Source organism: Amblyraja radiata, chromosome 40, assembly GCF_010909765.2.
Source record: "Amblyraja radiata isolate CabotCenter1 chromosome 40, sAmbRad1.1.pri, whole genome shotgun sequence".
Lineage (NCBI taxonomy): Eukaryota > Metazoa > Chordata > Chondrichthyes > Rajiformes > Rajidae > Amblyraja > Amblyraja radiata.
The window spans coordinates 187,501-197,500 of NC_045995.1; the positions used below are offsets into that span (position 1 = coordinate 187,501).

The 10,000-nt window shown below is 50.8% G+C and overlaps 1 long non-coding RNA gene across 1 annotated transcript in view; it reads left to right on the forward strand.

Moving 5' to 3' along the window:
• The window catches only part of LOC116967539, a 17,217-nt gene that overhangs the window by 2,287 nt on the left and 4,930 nt on the right, over nt 1-10,000 (forward strand). Inside the window, exon 2 of the long non-coding RNA XR_004410249.1 lies at nt 9,858-9,860. This is a non-coding gene — a long non-coding RNA (uncharacterized LOC116967539). The remainder of the gene's footprint in view (nt 1-9,857; nt 9,861-10,000) is intronic.

Consider the following 10,000-nt stretch of genomic DNA (forward strand, 5'->3'; position numbering starts at 1 on the left):
CTCCTTGGCATCAGCTCCACCTACATCAACCGACTCCAACTGGTCCAGAACGCAGCCGCCCGACTCATCACCCACACCAAATCCTGGCATCACATCATTCCAGTCCTCAAACAACTTCACTGGCTTCCCATCTCCCACCGGATCACCTACAAAATCCTGATCCTCACCTACAAAGCCCTCCACCATCTGGCCCCCCCATATCTCACTGACCTCCTCTCCCCCTACCAACCCTCACGGTCCCTCAGATCCACATCAGCCGGTCTCCTCTCCATCCACAAGTCCAACCTCCGCAGTTTTGGGGACAGAGCCTTCTCCAGGGCAGCTCCCAGGCTCTGGAACTCCCTCCCCCAACTGATCCGCAATTACGTGTCCCTCACCATCTTCCAGTCCCGCCTCAAGACCCATCTCTTCACCTCTGCCTATCCTTAGCTCCACGTCCCCCACCCTTTTCATATGTGCATTAATTGCCTAATATTGTGTTTTGAATTGTATTCTGTCTTTACTTTGTGTACTAGTCATGTCTCTACTATTTATTTAATTCCCCTTACATGTTTTTCATCTACCTGCTAAATTTTTGTACGGTGTCCTTGAGACTCTTCAAAGGCGCCCATAAATAAAATGTATTATTATTATTATTATGATCACAATGAATGGCGGTGCTGGCTCGAAGGGCCGAATGGCCTCCTCCTGCACCTGGATTCTATGTTTCGAGCAAAGATCCTATAACATCAAAATACAAGGCGTAGCTATGGGCACACGCATGGGCCCCAGCTACGCCTGACTCTTTGTCGGGTACGTCGAACAATCCTTGTTCAATAAGTACCAGGGCCCCATCCCCGACCTCTACCTCCGTTACATCGACGACTGCTTTGGGGCCACCTCCTGCTCCCACACACAACTGACTGACTTCATCCACTTCACCACCAACTTCCATCCGGCACTCAAATACACGTGGACTATTTCCGACACTTCCCTGCCATTCCTTGACCTCACTATCTCCAGCGCAGGTGATAGACTTCTGACCGACATCCACTATAAACCCACTGACTCCCATGGCTATCTGGACTACACTTCTTCCCACCCTGTTTCCTGTGAGGACTCCACTCCCTACTCCCAATTCCTCCGCATACGCCGCATCTGCTCCCAGGATGAGGCATTCCACACCAGGGCATCTGAAATGTCCTCATTCTTCAGCGAACGGGGGTTCCCCACCTCCACCATAGATGAGGCTCGCACCAGGGTCTCTTCCATACCCCGCAACACTGCTCTCTCTCCCCATCCCCGCACTCGCAACAAGGACAGAGTCCCCCTAGTCCTCACCTTTCACCCCACTAGCCGTCACATACAACAAATCATCCTCCGTCATTTTCGCCACTTCCAACGTGACCCCACCACTCGCCACATCTTCCCATCTCCCCCCATGTCTGCCTTCCGTAAAGACCGCTCCCTCCGCAACTCCCTTGTCAATTCTTCCCACCCCCTCCCCGGGCACTTTCCGTTGCAACCGCAAGAAATGCAACACCTGTCCCTTTACCTCCCCCCTCGACTCCATTTAAGGACCCAATCAGTCGTTCCAGGTGCGACAGAGGTTCACCTGGTTCTCCTCCAACCTCGTCTATTGCATCTGCTGCTCTAAATGTCAGCTGATTTACATCGGTGAGACTAAGCGGAGGTTGGGCGATTGTTTCGCCGAACACCTCCTCTCGGTCCGCATGAAACTACCTGACCTCCCGGTGGCTCAGCACTTCAACTCCCCCTCCCATTCCGTATCCGACCTCTCTGTCCTGGGTCTCCTCCATGGCCAGAGCGAGCACCACCTGAAATTGGAGGAACAGCACCTCATATTCCGCTTGGGGACCCTGCATCCTGGGGCATGAACATTGAATTCTCCCAATTTTGTTAGCCCTTGCTGTCTCCTCCCCTTCCTCAGCCCTCGAGTTGTCTCCTCCCATCCCTCAGGCTCCTCCTCCTCCTCATTTTTCCTTCCTTCACCCCGCCTCAGTCTGATGAAGGGTTTCGGCACGAAATGTTGCCTATTTCCTTCGTTCCATAGATGCTGCTGCACCCGCTGAGTTTCTCCAGCATTTTTGTGTACCTGCGATTTTCCAGCATCTGCAGTTCCTTCTTGAACATCCTATCGCGGATCTTTGGTTTCTAGAGCAACGGAGACGCGCTGCACCTGCGCGCGGGATTGGACCCGCATGTCGGTGGGCGGGACCTGCTGGGGACGCGCCCCCTCGACGGGTCCATCCCCGCCATTGGGTGAGACCACTGACGGACACCGCCGGCATCCAATGGGAACAGAGGGGTGGGCGCGGCTTGCGGTGACGGTTGGAGGGTCAGGTGACCGGTGGCGGCGCGAGTGCGGCCGTTAAACCGTATCCGCGCGAGCCGGGTCGCGCCTGCGTGACGTGCACGCGCAAAGGGCGCGCCTCCGGGCGGTGACGTGACATCAGGAGAGCAGCGACGAAGCTGCCCGGTGATTGACAGCGGATGGGGGCGGGGCACATCGGCGCGGTACCGCCCTGAAACTCCAGCGCCCTGAATCCCGGCTCAGCTCAGGCGGTGCCCGCGCCCCGACCCCTCCCCAGCCCCGAGCCCCTCCCCCAGCCCCTCCTCCAAACGAGCCCCACCCCCAGCCCCACCACCAACCACGAGCACCACCCCACCTCACTCAGTGCGGCAGGTTCAATCCCCATCCCCGACCACAGCAATACATGCATCCGATACATGAATAATAGTTAATTAATGGAGACTGAAATTCATCTTCATACAAATATTAATACAATCTTAATACATCTTAATACAAATATTAATATAATTTGTAATCTAAAGTGCTGGAGTAACTCAGCAGGACAGGCAGCATCTCTGGAGAGAAAGGATGGGCGACATTCCTGGTCGAGACCCTTCTTCAGTCTGAGAGTAAGGGGAGAGAGAGACACAGAGATGAGGAAGTGTAAGGTGTGAAAACGAGACATAGAAGGGGTTAGGGATCAAGGAAAATGTAGAATAGATCATTGTTAATTGGGGGAAGGTGACAACGAAACTCAGAGTGATAACATTTAATCACGGGACAGTCAGACTGGTCGGAGAACTAGGAAGGGGGTTCGTGTGGAGATAGAGGGAAAGCAAAGGTTAGAGACGGCAATATTCATACTGCTAGAGGAGGCCAAGGACAGAAAGGTCAGTAACTCAGCAGGACAGGCAGTAATTCTGGAGAGAAGGAATGGGTGCGTTTCGGTTTGAGACCCTTCTTCAGACTTCCAGTCTGCCTTGCCGAGTTACTCCATTAATTTAATTTACTTGTCTGAGGCTTTTATTCAACCATATTAATCAGCAGAGAAATTGCCCCTCAGCCTAACAACGATATCCCACATTTCAATAAGAACACAGCTGATCTGATTTGAACCCCTCTCCTAATGGCTCACATGGCTCTTTGCCTCATTTCTTATAAACAATTCATGCAATTGTACCTTCAGCATAATAGACAATAGACAATAGACAATAGGTGCAGGAATAGGCCATTCGGCCCTTCAGCACCCCGTTCCTGCCTTCTCCCGATATCCCTCGACTTCCTATTTTTAAGAGCCCTATCTAGCTCTCTCTTGAAAGCATCCAGAGATAAGGTGGGAGAAGGTGGGTTCTGACCGATGAACTCTTGCTCAACCGGCAAAGACACTGTGGGTCGAATAATTGGCTTCCTCTGTCCTCAATTTATTGAAATAGCAAATGACCACCGGTAGTCAAGTCAAGTCAAGTTTATTCGTCACATACACATACGAGATGTACAGTGAAATGAAAAGTGGCAATGCTCGCGAATTGTGCAAAAAACAAACAAACTACAAACAGAATATTCACATATTACATATTTGTGGGAGGGAGGGAAGAAATGGAAAAAACAGCAATTTTGAAAAGACACCACACAACAATAAAATGGTAAAGTAAAGTTAGTCCCTGGTGAGATAGGAGTTTACAGTCCTAATGGCCTCTGGGAAGAAACTCCTTCTCATCCTCTCCGTTATCACAGCATGGCAACGGAGGCGTTTGCCTGACCGTAGCAGCTGGAACAGTCCATTGCTGCGGTGGAAGGGGTCTCCCATGATCTTGTTGGCTCTGGGGTTGCACCTTCTGATGTATAGTTCCTGCAGAGGGGCGAGTGAAGTTCCCATAGTGCGTTCGGCCGAACGCACTACTCTCTGGAGAGCCTTCTTATCCTGGGCAGAGCAGTTCCCAAACCAATTCGTGATATTTCCGGACAAGATGCTTTCCACAGCCGCTGAGTAGAAGCACTGGAGGATCCTCAGAGACACTCTGAATTTCCTCAATTCCCTGAGGTGGTAAAGGCGCTGCCTTGCCTTACTCACGAGTGCTGCAGCGTGTGATGTCCATGTCATATCCTCGGAGATGTGGACTCCCAGGTATTTAAAACAACTCACCCTATCTATAGTATCCCCATTTATCTTCAATGGTGTGTACGTCCTCGGATGATGTGCCCTCCTAACGTCCACGATCAGCTCTTTAGTTTTTTTGATATTTAAGAGGTGGCTGTTGCACTGACACCAGAGTGCCAGATCAGCCACCTCCTCCCGGAAGGCCTGTTCTTCGTTGTCTGAGATCAGGCCCACCACCACAGTGTCATCAACAAAATTGATTATCGAGTTGGAGCTGAACCTGGCCACACAGTCATGTGTGTACAGGGAGTACAGTAGGGGGCTGAGGACGCAACCCTGGGGGGATCCTGTGCTCTGGGTGAGGGACTTCGATGTATTTCCTCCCATCTTGACTATCTGGGGCCTGGTGGTGAGAAATTCCAGGACCCAGGCACACAGGGGGGGGGGGGGGGGGGGGGGGGGGGGGGGGGTTGTTGAGCCCCAATTCCAGCAGTTTTTCGGCCAGTCTGGTGGGGACTATCGTGTTGAAGGCTGAACTGTAGTCTATGAACAGCATCCTCACATAGCCCCCCTTCTGGCTGTCAAGATGAGAGAGAGAGCGGTGTGCAGAACCTGGGAGACTGCATCGTCCGTGGATCTGTTCGGACGGTATGCGAATTGTAGCGGGTCCATGTTGTGAGGGAGGAGCTGGCTGGTCAACAGAGTGATGAAGACAGGAACCCCAAGCACATTTACACTGGGTGGAGCTGGGCAGCCATTGTTCTACCGTTCCTCAGAGTCAGAAACAAGCCACCCCAGAAACACACCGACCACCACCCTAGTCACAGATTCTGACCCCTGGTTCTTGATTCTTCACTCGGGAAAAACCAAGAGTCAAGTGTATTAAATTCACACACGTACAATGGAACAATTAAATTCTTACGTGCAGCATAACATAACACGCGGCATACATCCAATCTATGGACATTTCTTGTATTGTATTGTATTCAATTTATTGTCATTATCTCATATTAGAGACAACGAAATGAATTTTCCTTAGTCAAGTATGATAATAAATAAATAAATAAAAGATAAATGAATAAAATGTATTAAAATGGAAAAAAAAAGCACAAACACTGAAGTCCACGACACAACATAACCACAACACGACACAGTGGCACCAACGTTGAAGAAGGTACCATAGTCCAGCCAGCCTCCCCGCCGACCTTCCCAGATGTTAAAATTGTACAAGGCATTGGTGAGGCCAATTCTGGAGTATGGTGTACAATTTTGGTCGCCTAATTATAGGAAGGATGTCAACAAAATAGAGAGAGTACAGAGGCGATTTACTAGAATGTTGCTTGGCTTTCAGCAACCAAGTTACAGAGAAAGGTTGAACAAGTTAGGGCTTTATTCTTTGGAGCGCAGAAGGTTAAGGGGGGACTTGATAGAGGTTTTTAAAATGATGAGAGGGATAGACAGAGTTGACGTGGAAAAGCTTTTCCCACTGAGAGTAGGGAAGATTCAAACAAGGGGACATGACTTGAGAATTAAGGGACTGAAGTTTAGGGGTAACATGAGGGGGAACTTCTTTACTCAGAGAGTGGTACAAAGGTTCAAAAAAAAGGTTCAAAGGTTATTTATTAGTCACATACACCTAGGTGTAGTGAAATGCTTCTTGCCAGTGCAGCACATAAAGAAAGAATACAGACATAACATTAATACGAGGATTAAACATAAAGAACATCCCCCCACAATGGTTCCCACCATGAGGGAAGGCACAAGGTCCAGTCCCCAACCCCAGTTCACCCATAGTCGGGCCCATTGAGGCCTCCACAGTTGCCTCTACGGAGGCCCGATGTTCCTGGCCGTTCTCGCCGGGTGATGTTGCTCCGGCGTCGGGAGAATCCTCGCAGCGGCCTGGGAACCCTGGAACGGCCGCTTCCGTACTGGAGGCCGTGTGGAATGAGCTTCCAGTGAAGGTGGTGGAGGCAGGTTCGTTTTTATCATTTAAAAATAAATTGGATAGTTATATAGATGGGAAAGGAATGGAGGGTTATGGTCTGAGCGCAGGTATATGGGACTAGGAGAGATTATGTGTTCGGCACGGACTAGAAGGGTCGAGATGGCCTGTTTCCGTGCTGTAATTGTTATATGGTTATATGGTTATATGTTCACCCGTGGTCGGGGCCTCCCGAGCACCCGCAGTCGCCGCCACAGGCGGACCGATTCTCAGGCCCTCACGCTGGGATGATGGAACCCCGACGCCGAATCCCGACGGAGAACATCCTCAGCGGCCGCCCGTGTTGGGAGCTCCGCGAACCACAGCTCCGTGATGTCGGTGCGGCAGGCCCAGCACTCAGGGGCTCCAAACAGCGATCCTCGGTAAGGCATCGCCCGCCCGCGATGTTTCTAACGCTGCTCCGCTGCTGCTGGAGCTCTGGTCGGTCCCGGCAGGATAGGCTGTGCCAATCCAGTAAGGGGGGAGAGGGGGGGGTAGGGGCAGGATGATATCGCATAATAGTCGCATCCTCTCCAGGAAGCGACTGAAGGACGGTATCCCCCTTACCGTTCCCTCTTCCCCAACATACAGACATTTAAAAAAACCACAAAAAACGCACTTCAACATAACAAAAAAACAAAAAGATACCGGACTGAAGGTGGAGGCAGCTAGCACCAGCGCCACCGGAGTGACCTTTCATTCAGGTCACCACTCATTCCTCCAAACACTAAAGAACAGAGGCTGAGCATCGGTCTCGCTACACACGGCAACACCAGTCTGATGAAACGTGATACAATATTATTCCTTATTTATGTCAATAAATGCTATCTAATACTGGTGCTTCTACAGCAAGGCACCATGATAATTGTATAATAGCACAAAAAAAATTCACACAATACAGCATTGCTGCTTAATTCTCTGCTGGCGAGGATGGCCTCACATTTCCCACAGTCACCCCACCTGGCACCATGCTGTCACCCACCCACCTTGTCCCCAACCTGCTGAGCCCCCTCGACACCCTCCCCAACCACCTGAACCCTCCCTACTCCACCCTCCTGAACCCTCTCCTCATCCGATCCTCACCCTCCTGAACCCACTCGTCATCCTCCACACCCCATCCTCCCCTTCCTGAACCATCAAACTTCACCACCCACCCGCCCCCTAATGAACCCTCTCCTCGCCCCATTCTCCCCTCCTGAACCCTCACCCTCTTCACCCCATCCTCACCCTCCTGAACCCTCTCTTCACCCTCCTCACCCCATCTTCCCCTCCTGAACCCGCTCTTCGTTCTGCACACCCCATTACCCCCCTTCTGAACCCTCTCTTCACCCTCCACACCCCTCTCCCCCTCCTGAACCCTTTCCACCCCCTCCACAACCCCCCCGAACCCCCTCTTCACCATCCACACCCCATCCTGAGCCCCTTCTTCACCCTCCACACCCTATCCTCCCCCTCCTGAACCCCCTCTTCACCCTCCACACCCCATCATCCCCCTCCTGAACCCTCTGTTCTCCCTACACATCCCACCACGTCCCTCCCAAACCCTCTCTGCACCCCGCAGACCACATCAAATAGTGAAAGGCCTGGATAGAGTGGATGTGGAGAAGATGTGTCCACCAGTGAGAGAGTCTAGGATCAGAGGGCAAAGTATCAGATTGAAAGGATGTACCTTTAGAATGGAGATGGGAATTTCTTGAGCTGGACGGTGGTGAATCTGTGAGATTCATTGCTGCAGACATTGGGTATTTTTTAAAGTGTAGATGGCAGGTTCTTCATTCGTATGGGTGCCAGGGTTATAAATAATAAATGTATTTTTTTTAAATTTTTTTTTTATGGGCGCCTTTCAAGTCTCAAGGACACCTAAAATGGGGAGAAGGCAGGAAAATGGGGTTGAGAGGGAGAGATAGATCAGCCATGATTGAGTCTAAGACAAAAATCATAATCTATATCTCTCGTTTCCCTTATCGCTAACCAGCCTGAAGAAGGGTCTCGACCCGAAACGTCACCCATTCCTGCTCTCCCGAGATGCTGCCAGTCCCGCTGAGTTACTCCAGCATTTTGTGTCTAACCATGATTGAATTGTGGAGTAGACTAGATGGGCCGACTTGCCTAATTCTGTGCTCCTAGTATGAACATCCCCACGGCAGACCCCTCTCTCGGAACCTCATTACCAGCGCACGCTGCCCTCGGGAATGCTGCTATGGAGAGGAGACGGTTGTTCACCTCTTTGCAGAGTGTGGATTTGCAAAAATAGTTCTGGAGAAGTATGCAAGGGTCCCTGGAACGATTTATCCCGAACAGCTCCGTCACACAGGACTCTGTGATTTACGGACTGTTTCCAGGGACACATTCAGAGGCTGACATCAAGTGCTGCTGGAGGGTCATCAACTCGGTGAAAGACGATCTATGGTCTGCCCGAGCGTTGTTCACCATCCAGCAGAGCGAGATGTCCGTCAGGGAATGTTACCGACTGGCCCTCTGCAGACTGCAGGATTACGTACTAAGGGAATCACTGAAGCTTGGTGCATCCAACGCCAAGGCTCGGTGGGGTAGGACCACAGTCTAGGTTCCTTCCGCTGCTGGACATGGGGAGCATGGTATGGTCGAGACGCCCCTCAAATTAAGGGAAGGTATCGCACGCCAGGGGGCTACATGAGTGGCACGGGTGGGGGACATTTTCGTGGAATTTAAAAGATGTATAAACTGTATTGACCAATTTGTATAGCCTACGAAAATGTCGGATTAATTTTTCGCACTGTGCACACATTGTATATATTTATTACTTGGACAGGGGGCACAGAGTGGCACGGGTGAAGGACAGTTTGGTGGAATTTGACAAATGTTAAAAAATTGTACTGAACAATTTGTATAGTCTCCGAAAATGTCGGATGAATTTTTTCGCATGGTTCATGAATTGTATATATTTATCAATTGAATAAAGTCTATTTTGAAATTAAAAAAAGAAAAAAAAGGTGATGCATAAACTCGGGGTGTCACTGCGCGGCCGCGGCCGCAGGAACCCCTTCACTGATGAGCGGGAACCCGGTTGACAAACGGTGCCACTCTCCCCGGGGAATCACGGTGGCGCAGCGGTAGAATTGCTGCATTACAACAAAATGCAGCGCTGGAGACCCGGGTTCGATCCCGACTACAGGCGCTGTCTGTAAGGAGTTTGCACGTTCTCCCTGTGACCTGCGTGGGGTTTCGCTGAGATCTCCTGTTTTCTCCCACATTCCAAAGACGTACAGGGTTGTAGGTTAATTGGCTTGGTGAATGTAAAGATTGTCCATAGTGGGTGTAGGATACGTTTGCGACAACCAGTGATGGTGACTATAGTCAAAGATACCGCTGTAGAATGGGGTTAGGTTAGGTAAAGCGGAGGTACAACGAGACCTGGGCGTCGTTGTACATCGGTCACTGAAGGTTGGCGTGCAGGTACAGCAGGCAGTGAAGAAAGCTAATGGAACGTTGGCCTTCATAACAAGAGGGTTTCAGTGTAGGAGTAAAGAGGTTCTTCTGCAGTTGTATAGGGCGTTGGGAAGACCACATCTGGAGTATTGTGTCCAGTTTTGGTCTCCTAATTTGAGGAAGGACATCCTTGTCTCCTAATTTGAGGAAGGACATCCTC